Source organism: Vicugna pacos, chromosome 6 (assembly GCF_048564905.1).
Source record: "Vicugna pacos chromosome 6, VicPac4, whole genome shotgun sequence".
Classification (NCBI taxonomy): Eukaryota; Metazoa; Chordata; class Mammalia; order Artiodactyla; family Camelidae; genus Vicugna; species Vicugna pacos.
Window position 1 is genome coordinate 66,623,796 of NC_132992.1, and position 15,777 is coordinate 66,639,572.

The following is a 15,777-nucleotide window of genomic DNA, read 5'->3' on the forward strand; positions in this document are numbered from 1 at the left end:
GGCTTCAGGGGTGACTCTGTTCTCTTGCCTTTTCCTGCTTCTAGAGGCCACCCACTTCCCTTGGCCCATGGCCTCTTCCTCCATCTGCGAAGCCAGCAATGGAAGGTCGAGTCCTTCCCACATCTCATCACTCTGACCGCCTCTTCTGCCTCCCTCTTCCATTTTTAAGGACCCTCATGATTACCTTTGGCCCACCTGCATAATCTAGAACCATATGCCTATTTTAAGGCCAGCCAATTAGTAACCTTAATTCCCCTTTGCCTTGGAAGGTAACATGTTCGTAGGTTCCAAGAATTAGGACACTGACATCCTTAAGGAACCATTATTCTGCCGTTGGTTAGTTGGTTGGTTGTTCATGGGTCAGTTACTAGTTGTTTGTTTGATTGTTGATTGGCTGTTTGTTGAGACTTTCCCCCCACCCAACCCTCACCCTTACCCAAGAGATGGATAATCACACTTATTAGAAGAAGGGAAAAATAAGAGTGCACAGTCTCTAAGGGGAGGAAGGGGCTGCTGGAGGCAGGCACAGGAAGTGAACATCATTTCTTCTCATTGCCTATCAGAATGATTCTGTAAAGCACAGCCCCAAGAACTAGAAGACAGACCATTCTGGAGAAGTTTGTTAGCCCACACCCCTCCTCCTCAGACTACTCCCCGGTGCATAGCTGGGTCATGTTTCATACAAAAATTTGGCTTCAAGTACTTGGTTTCTGTCCCATGTCTTCTGGCTTAGAAGCAGGGATGTTTGAAACTCATTTAAAAATGTCTGGTCAAACTTTTGAGATACTATCTCTAATCCAAATACACTAGTGGGTTTCACTAAGGAGCTAGTGGTCCCCCGGAGCCTCTCAGTCCTGCCGTGGGTTTCAATATCTCTCCCACACATCAGCCCCAACCCAGCTCCTGAACCCTGCCCAGCTGCCTCCTCAACTTCACAGCTGGCAAGCTGGACTGTGTCAGCAGCTGCCCTGCTTCCTACCTTGTTGGAAGCTGAAGGTTGGTCTTTAGGAAGTCCACCAAAACCCTTGAAATCAAATGTGAGCACCGGTCACTTGCTCTTGAGCTGTCCTTGCAGCTGGGTAGTTCCTCACTCGGGTCTCATGAAAAGCCCCTTCCCAGAACCCAGCTCCTATTTCCCAGTTTCTTTGCCTGGAGTTCCTGATCCCAGTTAGCCACCCAGATAACTCCTAAGATGCCCTCCACTGCCCACCTGTGGACTGTCACCTGGCCTCTGGAGCTGGGCTGTCCACTCATCCTTGACTCACTGTTTATCCTGACCTCCCAGTGAGTCCCGGCTTCAGTGACTGACCTTCCAGTCGAGGGCTTCAATCTTGATACCCCTTTGCCCGTGGAGATCTTGACTCCCAGTCTCCAAACAGCATCAGCAGCAGTGTAATAATGGCTAATATTTGAGCTCTTATTGCGTATCAGTCCCTGTGCAGGTACTACCTCATTTAATCCCCACAACTCCAGGAAGAGCCCTGTGAAGAATAAGTACCAGTCCATTTCACAGGTGAGGAGTCAGAGGCATGGAGAGATTAAATAGTTTACCCAAGGTGATACAGGTCACATGGGGTGGAGTCAGGATTCATGGGCCATGGAGCACCAACTGCTATAGTCACCTTCTTTCCACTTGACTCTGCTTACCCTCCACTCCCAAAAGCCAGGGCGATCCAGGAACATGATATCATGTCCCTGCTCTTCTCAGAACCTTCCAGTGGCTCCCATCTTACTCAGTAAAAGCCAGTGGCTCACAGTGGCCTACAGGCCTGCATGATCTAGCCCTGCTCCTTCTCTGCCCACACCCCTGCCATCTCCCCATTCCTCTCTCTTCCTTTCCAGCCACACTGGACTCCTTGCTGTTCCTCAAGGAAACTAGGCTCCTGCCTGCCTCAGGGCCTTTGTACTTGCTAGTCCTTCTCCCCCACACCCATATTTTGGCTTGTTCCCTTCTCAAGTCCACATAAAGAATAGAAACACCCTATCTTTGCTAGCACCCCTGCCCAAAGGCTCCCTATCCCCCTTACCTGGCTCATTTTTCTCCATCAAATTGTTACCAAATAACACATGAGACATGTCTATGTTGTTTATTATCTGTCTCTCCCACTGGGAACAAAGCTCCAGCCTGTACTTGTGGAATGAATGGATGGAGCTCCAGGACTCCCCTCGGGAACCTGATGTTCAGGGGGGCTCCAGCCACCCTCCAGCTCCCAGGTCCCACCTATGCCTGTTCCTGGGCCACCAGGTGGAAGACCTTCCGTTCGACTCACAGAGGAAGATTTAGCTTCATTCTGGTGCTCAAGTGCCCTCCACGAAGCCTGGCAAACAAGAATATGCAGCACACGTTTTGGGCCTAAGATCAGTTTTCCATTCTCATTGACCGCAAGGGGTTTCTTTGACGGGGAGGGACTCACTCACCTGTTGAAGGGAATCCAAATTGTCGCTCTCTACCCTCACCCTCACCCCAGCCAGCCGGGGTGACAAGCAGCTATGTCTTCAACCGCTGGCCGTGTGGGCCTAGCTCTCATCCCTCAAAACCCTGTCCCGCCCCCTAAACATGATTTAAAATAATGAGACTGAGACATCACTGTCTATCTCTCTCCAGAGACAGCTCCTGTCCCCCCAGCCAGTGGCTCAGCAGCCCATGTAGGTGACACTGGAGGGCTGCCTGAGTGAGTCCAGGGTCCAGGGGCCTCCATGTTGAACCCCCTGGGCCTCCCGAATGAGACAGGAGGGAGCCTGGTCAGTGGATCCTGGGCTGGGGAAACAGGAATGTTACTGAAGTGGCCCTGTGGTTTGAGAGCCCCGCAGTAACAGGTTCTGGGCATGTGTCCCCCATGACTGTTCTCTAACAGAGAGTAGTTTATTTTTATTTTTATTTTTATTTTTATTTTTTTATGGCCAGTGGCAAGGCAGCACCTGTGGTAACCTCATTAGTCTGTTCCAGAACTCCTCGGAGAGAGGTGAGAGCCTGCCAATTTAGTCAGGGGTTTTTTGGTCTTAGGCTGCTGGGTATGGGGGGATTGGGGAAACAGGCCAAGGGGTAAAAGAGGCGGGGGGTGGGAGGGGAGTAAGTGGAGTCTTCTCATCCAAACCCACTCCGAGGTTAGAGAAAAGGAAAATGTGTCTTTGACTGGCTTTCTGATTCCCTTAATAAGTCTTCTGACTAAAAAGACCTTAGCTTCCAAGAAGCTTCTCAAGAATGCTTATTTCTCTAATGGGAAGCCATAGGGATGGGCTTAGATCACAAGTGATACCATTTACTGAGTGTCTGCCTTGTGCCAGGCATTGTGGAGAGCCCTTTCAATGCCTCTCCTTACTGGGAGCTGCTCAGCCAGGGGTATCTGGTCAAAACGCCTGAATCAGCAATGCTATGAGGATGTGGTTTTTAATCCCCAACTGGAAGATGAAGGAACGGAGTTACATGACTTGCCCAAGTTCATGTAGCTTCTAAATATTGGGGCCAGAGTCTGAACTGAGGTCTGTCTGACCCCAAAGCTCATACAGTAAGCCCCTGCCTCCTCCTGGTTCTCTGCGGGTCACCAGACTGCATTATTCTCCAGGCTAAGAACCTACAGATTTTGAAGTCCAGTTGGTTCAGAGTGAAATGAGCGCAGTGGGTGCTTTTGGGTCTTGGGAAGTTGAAACTGACCATTGACTCCCACACCCCAGCCTGGTAGACTCCAGAACATAGATTCTGTCCCTTTCTCTATAACCTCTCCGTGGATCTCCAGGCTTCGGGGAATGAGATGTCAAGCCCTTCACAGGAAGATTGAGGAGGCCTAAGCTTAAGACCCCTTGTTCTAAGGCAAATCTCTTGGCATCCTCCCCATGGCACCTGGTCATGAGGCGTGAGTCTAACTTTCTAGAGAGATGTAAAAGCAGTGGGCATGACCAGTCCTGAGGGGTGCAGGGAAACACCCTCAGGGAGTGACCCAGGCCTCGGTACTTCAGAGCATCCAGGGTAGGAGACCACCTTGCAGCCTAGCAAGCAGATCAGTATTAATCTTCGGAACTCTATCGTTGGATTGCCTGTGCTGGAGGCCAGATCTGGTGTGGACTTTTATCTGGGACAGGGGCGCTGTGTAAGGTCAGCAGGGGGTCAGAGGTGGGCCTGAGCTCTGATTCAGATGATTCAGAATCCATGCTCTTTTCTGAGCTCACCTCTGCCTCAGTTCAGCAGATTCCAGGGTGCACATGTTTCAAGAGCAAGAGAAAATGTTCAATTTTCCTTTATTTAGAAACAAGGCTCAATAAAGGAGGAATAAACAGGGTCCTTCTGTCTGTGGTTTGCTGAGATCCCCAGTGCCCTCTCCAAGAAGTGTGCAAACAGAAGGAGCTTAAAAGCTGACAGAGAGTTATGGAGAAGGAAGCAGAATTTCCAGTTTGGTTCCAAGTCTTTTCAGGCCTTGACCTTTAGCCTAAAAGCCAGAGAGCCCAGCTGATCTCCATGACGACTGTAACTCAAGAGGAGACACCGTGGGGCCAGGAGAGAGGTGGGAAGGACCAGGTTTGCACGTTCCAAGGTCATGGGCACCCAAGGAGCTGCCTTCCCTCTGCAGGATAATAAGGTGAAGCCCCTGGTCCCTACTTGTCCCAAGACCTTATCATGGCCTTGTCCGTGATTTTAATCATTTTGAAAATGAAGGCCCAGCCTCAAGAAGGAACAACCAAAGGCGAATCCTCTCTCCTTTAGTGCAGATGTTTCTGCGGTGAAATGGAAACTTGTTACTCTTGTAATTCTACTCATTGTTCTTCTGATTTTTACTTAAAAAGAATTTAAAAACTTGAATCCCGGACTGGTCATTGCTACAGGGTTCTAAATCCCAGGCCACGAGCCCAAATTCCTACTATTCGCTCGTCATATCTTCCTCATCCCTCACCCCTCAGCAGCCTCTGCCTCCCTGGGCCTGGTCTCAGCCCTTCTGCCCACCAGCCATCCTGCCTGTGGTGATTCCTTCCCTACTCTCAGCCTGTATTTCCTCCCAGAATGGAAGGGTGAGGCTGGTCCCAGGGTGCACCTCTAAAAGGAGCGTGTTGGGCCGCACCCTCCCTAGTTCCCCAGGGCTGAGGTCAGCCTCTTCGCTAGCAGAGTGGCCAGTTCAGTTCTTCTGCCCGCCTTTCTGGCTCTGTGTTTGGACCGTCTCCATGCCTTCCTCCATTTCTTGCTGCACCTGGAGACCAGAATGTGTTCTTTCCAAGAGTCAGGTTCTCCCAAGACACATGACTCTTAGTAAGGGAGCTGCTCCCCACGTCATAGAAATAAATCTCTTCCTTGTTTTACCTTCAGTACAGCTATTTCTAGAAGCTGGACTCAGGCCTAGAGGGACTGTGTGTCATCCATGCTTTTTCTGAAATCTATCCTCCAGTCTGTATCTGGACAGGCCTGGATATAGGAAGGGTATCCTAAAATCACGGATGAGCATTCCCTTCCTAATGGGTACCATTTATTGATGGTTTGTTACTTGCAGGCACAGTGCTAAGCTCCTTGGTGATAACTTGGTTCAGTCACTTGCCCCAGTTGGGCCCGGATCAGCCTGACAGCAGAGCCCACTCCCTGAGCAACTGCATTGAAAGTTTCCCCTCTGTCTTCTCTCCTCTCATCTGCGTGGACCCTTCCCTACAGCACCCGCCCACCCAAGCATAGCCAGCATCTTGGGATCTACTTCAGTAGACATTGCTTAGTCTACACCTCTGGTTCACAAGGGCCCAGAGCCTGTCACCAGCACACGATCATCTCCACCCCGTCTCCTACCCATGTAGTCTGCCTTTCATGCCCTCACAGGGTCTCCTACTGTGTACACCTTAAGTCTAGTTGCCTGCTTTGCTAGGTGGAACCTCCATGGGAGGGACACCAAGATCTGCCCATCTCCTTGAATACCTCCTCCAGGCCCAGAAGAACCAGTGTGCAACCCATCTCGGAGCCATCACTCACTCCCAAGCCTCTTCTTGACTCAGAAAATTTGCACCCGTAAAGAACCCTTTGCCGTGGGTGACCTGACTCACCACCAGATTCTGCGTGTGGCTCTTCAGTGCTGCAGAGAAAGACCTCAGGGCTCCACCCTCAGATCTTGTCTCTTCTCTGTCTTCATTCACTCCCTACATGATCTCATGCTGTCTCATAGCTTTATATGACATCCAGCTGCTGATGGCTCCCAAGTTGAGTATCTAGCCTGGACCTCTCCCTTAGATTCCAGAATTGCATAGCTAACTGCCTCCTTGACATCTCCACTGGGATATAGCTCTTGGGCATGTTCAGATTAACATATCCAGAATCAAAGTCCTGATACTCATCATCCCCACAGCCTGCTCCTCCCTCAGTCTCCTCACATCTATAAAGGGCAATTCCAGTCTTCCAATTTTTTAGGCCAAAATTTTTTCAGTCATCCTTGCCTCCTCGGGGAATTTCACACCCAGCATCTAAGCCATCGGGAAATCCTGTCAGCAGTTTCTTCAAAATAAACCTGGAATCCAACAACCTCTTACCTCAACTGCTGCTTTGCTAGTCAAAGCTACCATCATCTCTTGCCTGGATTATTGCAAAAGACTCCTGCTGGTCTCTGCTTCCAGTCTCCCATGCCTCCGTTCAATCTATTCTCAACACTACAGCTAGGGATTATTTTAAAACGTAAGCAGTCAGGTCACACCTCTGCTCAAAACTCTCCAGGGCCTTCCAGCCTCGCTCAGAGTAAAGGCCAGTGTTCTCACCACGGCCTACGACGCCCTGCCTGATAGGGCCCTCCTCCTCCGCCGCCTCCTCTGCCTCTCCCCTTGCTCTCTCTGCCCTGGGCATGCGGGCCTCTGCACTGTTCCTCCAACAGATGAGCATGGTCCCACCTCAGTACCCTGGTCCCTGCTGATCCATCTGCCTGGAATGCTTTGGCCCCTAAATCCTCATGGCTAGTTCCTCATTTCAGGTTTCCAAAACATCACCTTATCAGAAAAGTCTCCTGTCACCTCCCCGTAGAAAAGAACATCCTCGTCACCCCCTGAACACTCTTTGCCCCACTTCCCTGCTTTAATTTTTCTCTATAGCACTATTGTCACCAGACAACTTATGTTGGCTTATTAGCCATCTGCCACTTAACACACACACACACACACAAGAGAATAAGGGGAGGGACTTTGTCCATTTTCTCCAAGCCTGTATCCCACTTTGAATAGCGCCTTCCATGTAGCAGGTGCTCCATAGGTATTTACTGAATGAATGAATAAATGAATGAAGTCAGACACGTCCTCAGGGGTAGGTTCAAAGCTGAGGGAATGTTGGCAGTGTCTTCTCTGTGGGACTTACAGCTGGCCTAATGGGTTATTTCCATCAGGCAATCTCCTGAAAAGCACCCTGACCTCCCTGATGCTCTGGTAAGTGTGTGTCATCGGCACATTGTCAGGCAACAGAATGTGGTGATGGCTATTAGAACTCATTTCTACTGGAAGTGAAAGCAAAGAGAGCAAAGATAAAGAGTGCTCCCCCCAGGGAGAACGTGGCAGGGCAGGCTTCACAGTGTTTTCAGAATCTACCAGCCCACCTCCTGCATAACCTGCTACACAATTAGTTAAAAACAAACAAACACAGCATCATATCTGAGCCCCAGGTCCTGCATATCCTTTGATAACCTTTCTCCTTGAAGAATAGATCAACTTGTAAGGAAAGGTCCTTGATAAAGAACTTCCGAGGCCAAGATGGAAGGAGTAGGCCAGGGTCATGAGGACCAAAATCCAGAAGGAAGTTCAGGGAAGCTAATCTGGATTTAGATACAGTGCCCAACACGTGTGCCTTCCAACACAAGGCAGATCAAAGGGTGACAAGAGAAAGGAGAGGAGGATGCACTGGAGGAACCGCTCATAGGTTTGCGTGTCACCCAAACCCAGCTCTTGGGAAGTATTGGATATTCAGTGATCTGCGTTGCAGGCTTAGCCTCCCTCACATGAGACCACCTCCAATTTCCCTTTGTGACCTGGCCTCACTCACCTCAGAAACTCAAGGGTCTGAAGGCAAGTCACTTCAGAACCTCTCAAGCAAGAAAGCAGCCCCTAGTCATCTGTTTCAAGACCATAGTCCACCTGCTTCCAAACTGCCAAGTTCCCCATCTGCCTCACTCCAGCTGCCACCCACAGAGATCTAGGCCCCCGCCAGAGTGGGCTGGAGGAGGGACCTCTCAACTCAGCACTTGAGTGTCTCAGACAATCAGCCAAGGCGGCTCAGAGATTTCTTTTATTCTGAGAGCGCCAGGACTTCAGCAGGTCCGCTAGATCAAAGGCCCGGCACTGGCCAGGGCTTCTCTTGAACTGAGTCTTGGGAGCCAGACTGGGGGTTTGTATTGCAGGGTAGCGTTGCCAGATATTACAAATGAAGATAGAGGACACCCATTTAAATTTGGGTTTCAGATAAACAGGGAATGATTTTTAAGTATAAAAGTATGTTCCATAAAAATATTGGGGATATACTTATGCTGAAAAATCATTCCTTGTTTTCTGACATCCCAGTGGCATTTGGCATTCTCTGTTTTATCTGGCAACCCTATCTGCACAGTGCCCAGACACAGCAGCAATGCCCAAATCAGCTTGGCTAGCGCTGGGTCTGCTGTGTGGGACGCAGCTCCCAGCCCCAAGTCCTGTTCTCCGCAGGCATCCCTCCCGAGGGGGCTGGCCGGTCCTCTGTCAGAGCAGCCAGGAAAGAAAATGCACGTTGTACGTGTGCATTTTATATACTGTTATAAATCAACATTGCCTCAATTTATGAATGAATGAATGAATGAAAAAGAAAATGCAAGGAAGAAAATACTTGTGATATGTGCCTCCTGCAGTCAAGGGCACAGGGATATGTGGAGGGTCTTGTTCAGACAATTTGCCCAGGAGGAGGAGGAGGAGGTGGCCTGGGACGAGATGGCGATAGGGAGTGGAAGCAGGAGAGAGAGACAGGGCCTGGCAGGGCCAACGTGGAGCTCTGAAGGCGGCTTCTGGAAGGTGCCACCCCAGGAGGCACTGATTCACCGCTTGCCTTGCCCTCCCTGAGGCCTCTGCTAGCTCCACTATCCCAGGACAACAGAGCCTGGGCTCCCCCTAGGGACCTCTCATTTCCCCTTTTGATTCGCCCTTCTCCTCCCACAGCCCCCTCAGTGTTCTGGATGTGGCGGAGCCCTCGCCACCCTGCCCCACATCCTCACGTCCTGCTCACAGACCAGCTGTGGCCTCCCAGGCTGAAAACCCCATCCCTGCCTCGTCCCAACTGTGTGATCTGGGAATATTTAGCACTCTGCCCACCTGTTTCCGTCTGCAAATGAGGACTCTTGTCGAAATAAAATGAGTTAATACGTGGGAAGCACGTAGAACAGTGACCAGCACGGAAAAGACACTGTTACATCCGGGGGCTGTTTTTCATCCCTGCTGCTCCTGAACGGCCCCCTCAATCACTCCCGATGGTTTTGTTCTGGGGTTTCAACCCTCTGCTGCCCCTGACACGTAGCTCCCACTGACTTCGCTCATGGTGTCCCTGACGCTGGCCTGCCACATTCTTCTCCTGCTTTGACATCTCGGCTTCCTTATCACGGTCATTTGCCTCTCTCGGTCCCTTCTAACCAGGCCCATTTCGCCAAGGTTCTTCCCTAGCTCTGTTCTCATCTCTTGGTCCCCTCCCTTGGAGAGCTCCAAGTAGGAGACTTAAAAGGGACTGAGAGGCTTTGGTGCCTGGGAGGAAATTTCAGGGCTCTGATGGAGGCAGAGAACATGATGGGAGCAGGTACTGAGGCAAGCCAAGGAGATTTTGCAGGTTCTCAAAATCACCCGGGGGCCTCCCTAGAAGGCAGGCCCTGCATGCCCACATAGGATCCCTAGCTAAAAATGGGCGATCGAGGCCAGAGGACACACCTGGGAGAGTGTGGGGCCTTCTGGGGGCCTAGACTCTGTGTCACAGTGCCTCCTGAAACTGGCTGCATGGAGATGAGGTGATTTGCCCAGGCGGGAGTTCCATTGAGTTTGCCCAGTAGGTTTGTCTAAGACACCTGCAGGCCTGCCAGGAGGGGATACGCTCTTCCCAGACCAGGTGACCCTTAATAAAGTCGTAGGTTGGAGGAGAGGCTGTGAAATGGGTTAGAAAATGTAGACCTACCCCCTAACATTTGGGGGCTCCAGGCAAGAGACAGTGGAGGCCAGCTCCCACGTGTCTAAATATTTGAAAGTTGCAAATCAGGCTAACAAACTATTAAATATAGTAAGTTCGCTCTTACCTTGACAAATACACCTTCATGACATCCTGAAGGCCAAGTTTGCCTTTACAATGTGTGGACTCCTTGGTGTTCCCTACTATAACATCGTGGCCTGAGCAGAGCTGGCCCTGGGCTGGGTTCATGCCCTGGCTCCATGTGGCACCAGGAAGAGCGTTGAGTACACGTGTGTGGTCACTCAGGCCACATGTCCAAGCTCCAGATACACACACACCCCCAAAAGTCACCCCTCGGCCACCCCCCAGGCCCATAGGTATGTACACCATGGCGTGGCCAGTCCACCCATGTTGGCAGGACAGACTTAGGCTAACAGCCCACACTGGCCTTGGGATTAAGCTCCGGGAATTGGGCAGGAACCCCGAGATCTGAGTACCTGAAGCAAGATCCAGCCACGGGGCACATGTGGGCTGGATGCCTGGCCCATGGCTGCTGGACCATGGCTGGGGGAGAGCCATGCAGACCCCTAACCCATGGGCCACAGCAAGGGCCACTTTTGTCCCTAGACCAGGGCCAGCGCCCAGTGAGAGTGACAGTAGCCAACAAGGAGGAGCCTCGGAGGTTTTCCTAGAAGAGTCGTCCGTCTGCCCAGGCGCCTCCTTGTCCTGGACTGGGCGTCTGCCCGACACCTCGTGCCTCAAGGTCATGCAGGTGTCACCGTCTCACGCTCCCGACACAGTGGGGACCTTGTTTTCCTCCTCTCATACTCCCTGACTCTAATCCCCACCAGTCTGTGCCATTTGGCTGGCCTCCTTGGCAGAAAGTTGACAAAAGGCTGTGTCTCTGAAGAGTCCAAACCCTCAGCCAGAACCCAAAGCCTCCTTGAGTCTGTATGAGCCGATAGCCAAGGGTCCTGACCTCCAGGTCCAGACTCTGGCGTCCTCTCACCTCCCACTGCTGGGGTGCTGGAGGGAGTCACCTGAAGCAGCTTCATGGGTCCGAGAAGCAGAGCTGTCACACTGCTTACAGCAAGCCTCCTTCCTCCCTTCCTGCACTCACACTACTCCCCCACTGCCTACACCAGCCTTCTCCATCAAGCCCCACCTCCCAGTGTTTCTCAACATCTACCTCGACTCCAGCCAGCTCACCTCCTCCCCCAGGCTCTTCCCCTGCTCCCAACATCCGCTCATCTACCCCTGACTCGACTTTCTCCTTATGTCTGTCCAAATTCCTTTCATCCTTCAAGGTACACTTTAAATTTCACCTCCATGAAAGATGCCCAGTGCTTTCATTAATCCTTCTCCTGGTGTATCACCTGTATTGTTTACCACCTGGACTCCACGTTTGGCCCATGAATTACATTCGTGTAGTACTTACATCATACGGCATTAGTGTTCTTTCCTTGTTACACAGAAATCATAGGACTAGAAGAGATCTTAAAGACCATCTAGTCCAACCCTCATTTTCTGAAACCAAAAGAGAAAGGTTTCATGACTTACCCAAGCTGAAACTGCTAAAATTACACTCAGCTCTTTTAACCCAACCTAGGACTTGCCCCACAGCCTCTTGCTGCATCTCTACACTATGTCACCCACAGGATGGGGCCGTCATGAGCTGCAATCACGTGATATACTCAGCTGGGCAGACGGTGCCCCTGTTTGCTGGCGGGAGAGAGTGCAGAGCTGCAGCCCCCTTCTGTAGACCTAAGTTTTTCAAGTTCCTTGCTGTTGGTTTTAATAAACACCCAGCAAAAAAGTGGTTACCAGAGGTCACCCAGATTTTCTCAGACCAGCTCTGATTTCCTGCTGTACCTCTTTTAATTCAAAAAGAATAAGCCCAATTCCTACTCCACCGTGGCAGAGGGCCAGCTCCTCTGACTGCCGATTCCATAATCCCTTACAGTTTCACTTTGGAAGCCCGGAGAGCATCTTAGCAAGCCTCACCTCCGACCTTCACGGGGCTGACGAGAAGCCCCAGGCGGGAGGCTAGTGGGCCACAGTGGGAAAGGGGCTGAGCACACAGCCAAGGAGTAACCGAGTAGAGGGGCCCAGCTTTAACAGAGGATGAGAGCAAGATAAAAACAGACTGGGGACAGAAGAGCAGGGAGTACTAGGGACATGGTGACCTGCCCAAAATAAGGCCCCTAAACTCCAAGTAAACTCCCCAATTCAAAAGCAGCTGGAATAGGGCAGAGCAAACACTTTTCTCTTCTCCCCCCCTCTCTGGTTGCCCTGCTCACTGCAAGGAAGTATAATAGAATAATGAGCCACGTTGTGTCACCCGAGCAGCTCCGGAAGAACGTGGGCAGACGCCTGGCTGGGTGGCTGACTTTCCCTGTTTCTGGTAGAGACTTTATAAATATTCGGGGAGTTTGATCTGAGGCTGGTGGTGGGGAGGCGAGGGGAGCAGCAGAGGGGGGAGATAACTCAGCCCACAGGGTTCTTGGACCTCTCTGAGGTCTGCTTTTAATTAGCGTCACCAAGGCAACAGCTCATCTGCTACAGATCCCCTCGCTCCCTGCAAAGCATCCTCAACGCATTATGCCTTTCCTTTAATAGTGAATCTGCTGCCATCAGCCTTCCTCTAAATACCCCCCCTCGGCCCCACACCTCCTAGCCTTGGGGAAAGAAGATAATTAGTGGGGAGACTAACTCAGTCTAACTCTCTCAGGCTAGCATAGAGAGACAGAAACACAATCATCCTGTTCCAAGGGTGGTGATTGATCCCGGGACTATTGGAGGCTAGGTGGTAATGAGTTTGGGGTAACCAGGCTGCAGCAGCACCCCAGTTCCAGTTCCTCCTCCATTTTGCACACCCAGCCTTGACTCTTGTCTCCTCTCTGCCTGACCTGACCTTTCCCCTCCACACACACACACTTATTCTTGACCAAGGCAAACATTTGCAGAGTTCCCAAGGAACGACCTTGCCAGTCACCGTGCTGATAAGTTCCAGATGCCCAGTGAAGCACAGACCCGTGAGTGTCTCTGGTTTTCACCAAGGTGTCCAGGGGGTTCTAAAAGGGTAGTGTCGGGGAGGTGGAAGCTGGCCAGGGGAGAAAGGGAGGCCCACAATTGCAAGGCAGTGTGAGAGTGGGCAAGTTCACCCAAAGAGGTGATGGTTTCACCTTGGGGAGGAGAGAGCCGAGCTGTGCGATCAGCACGGCCAGGTAGGGAATGAGCCCCCAGAGCCTGTCACCCCAGCACTGCAGATGCTTCAGCAGTTACTCCATAGAACTCCACTTATCTGCTTAAAAATCGGCTCCCTTTAGCTGTGAGCTCCGTGGGGCCACAGCCAGGGAGTCTTGGTCTCTGCCGCATGCCAGCGTCAGCCCAGCACCTCCGTGCAGGAGGCCCTTGGTGATGTCTGTTGAAAGAGAGTTGTCAGGGGATGGATGGCAGGGGCTGGGTTTTCTGGGATGTCTTTGTGCTCCTGAGCAGACCTGAGCCCCAGCCGCTCCCAGCCCCTCCTTTCTGTGGAATGCAGGTCACCCTAGCCCTCCTTAGAGATCATACTCAAAGCTAAAACTAAACTAAAAAGCCAGAGAAAACCCTCCCCAGCTGCAACTGGAGCTGAACCAGGAACCCAAGGCACGTGGGCTCAGACAAAGCTGTCCCTGCCTTCGTGCTGGTGTTCCTTTTCCCACCAAGTTTGGCCCTGGAGGAGCAAACTGAGTTCCTCTGCTGGTCTGAGCAGGAAATTCCTGTCAGCTCGTGGGAGAGGCCAACTTGGGGAGATTTCATCACATAGATCCCCCCCCACGCCAAGATACAGAGTCGTATCAAAGTCTTATCCTGGCCCCGGGGAGCAGCTGGGCTCCACCGTCATCCACTCTGTGCCTCACTCAAGGACCTGCCAGCCTTTCTCACCCGAAGCTGATGGGGGTTTTTTCAACAGTCAGTCAAGGAACAAGGGAGGAGTGAGACGATTGACAATCATTAAACGCAGCTGACTGGGCTGCACAGGTGGTTTTCTGGTCCACTCTGGTGGCAGAGTCATCGAAGAGGCAGAGAAGTGCTAGGCCCAACAGCACAGATAGGTGTGGGTTAAGGAAGGCAGCAGGATGTGGATCTTCACTCCTCAAAGTGTGGTCCGGGGCCTGCAGCCTGGCCATCACCCGCAGCTGGTTCCACAGGCAGAATCTCAGGCCTGTCGGATCAGGGAATGTGTTATAACACGACGGCCAGGTGATTGGAGGCACATTCGAGTCAGAGACACACTGGAGCACAGGAAGGAACAGAGGAGTGCTTCCGTCTCCAGCCTCGTGGATTCTAATTCCAGCTCTGACCCTCAGTTACTGTGTGACGTTAGGTAAATTAAGCCCTCTCTCTGAGCTTCAGTTTCCTCACTTTAAAGCAGAGGTGGTGTTGTCTATCATAAAAGCACCAGCAGGCCAACCCCAGTAAATATTAGCAGCACAGAGCTGCTTGCTCAGAGAGCATTAGTATCCATGGTTTCCCCAAGCCAGCTGCCCAGGACATGGGGTTTGCTATTTCATGTTTGTATTTTCAGCAAGGGTGGGGGGTGGGTTGCGGATTTATAGATCCCTGATCATGAACTCTGAAGCCAACAGCCATAGCTTTTCACCTCCAGCTACCCCACAAGTGAAATAAGGGTGGTGAGTGCCCTCGGGGAAGGATGGAGAGCTGTAGGGGAAGGTGCTGAATGAATGTGGACAGGCAGGGCCAGGCGGAGAGGCGGGGCTTCTACGAAGAGGAGACACAGCATCTGACTTTGGTAACGGAACCTCACAAATGGCACTCTGACCATTTCCCACAAGCAAGTAGTATAGAGTCTGGATTTCATTTCTTTTACCCTCTCTGCATTTCCTGGAGAGAAGACAGGATTCCGTCGTGGTTGGGGAAGTGGGTGGGGTGGGGGATACCAACTCACTCCCCGGTCTGCCGTGTTGGTGTGTTCTGTAGCTAGAGTTCCCTGCCCTTTCCTGGGCTAACGTAACGGGTCCTGCTGGGACTTCGAGGTCTCCATGAATGGTTCATTTTGCAGAGCTGCTTCCCAGCGGTGCTTGGCTGAAGTCGCTTTTCAAATTAGTTTTGGGGAGAAGCAAGAATGCCAGCCCCTGGGTGTTCCCTGGAATGAGCCGGCTGATGACCTGGGTGAGGCACTGAAACTTGCTAAGCCTCAGTTTCCTTCTGGGATGATAATATTAAGACAAGAAACTCCCTGAAGGTGCCACGAAGGTCTCTACCCATTCTGGGACAGTGGGATGGCTGGGGGATTAAATGAGGTGATACTGATAAGGAACGTGGTGCAGAGAGAGGTGTATAGTCCGTGCTCGTTAGCTGCAGTTCTTGGGGCCATTAGAAGACGTGGGTCTTAGACAGGGGATCTTAGACAGGGGGCCTTGGCCGAAAATCACAAATAAGAGAGGGGCCTCCATTTGCAAGCCCAGCCTCCCCACTCCTGTGCAGGTCAGCGATGGGCCCTTCCCCTCCCCCGCCCTTCATCTTTCTTTCTTTAGCCTCAGAAGTCAAGACCTGAGACTCCCCAAGTGACCCCAGTGAGTTTAAAGCTCAGAAACAAATACTTGCTGTCCCATCCCCGCCCCCAGGACTGCCACAGGCCCCTCCCAACCTGGGGACGGGCTCTTCCTCCCTCT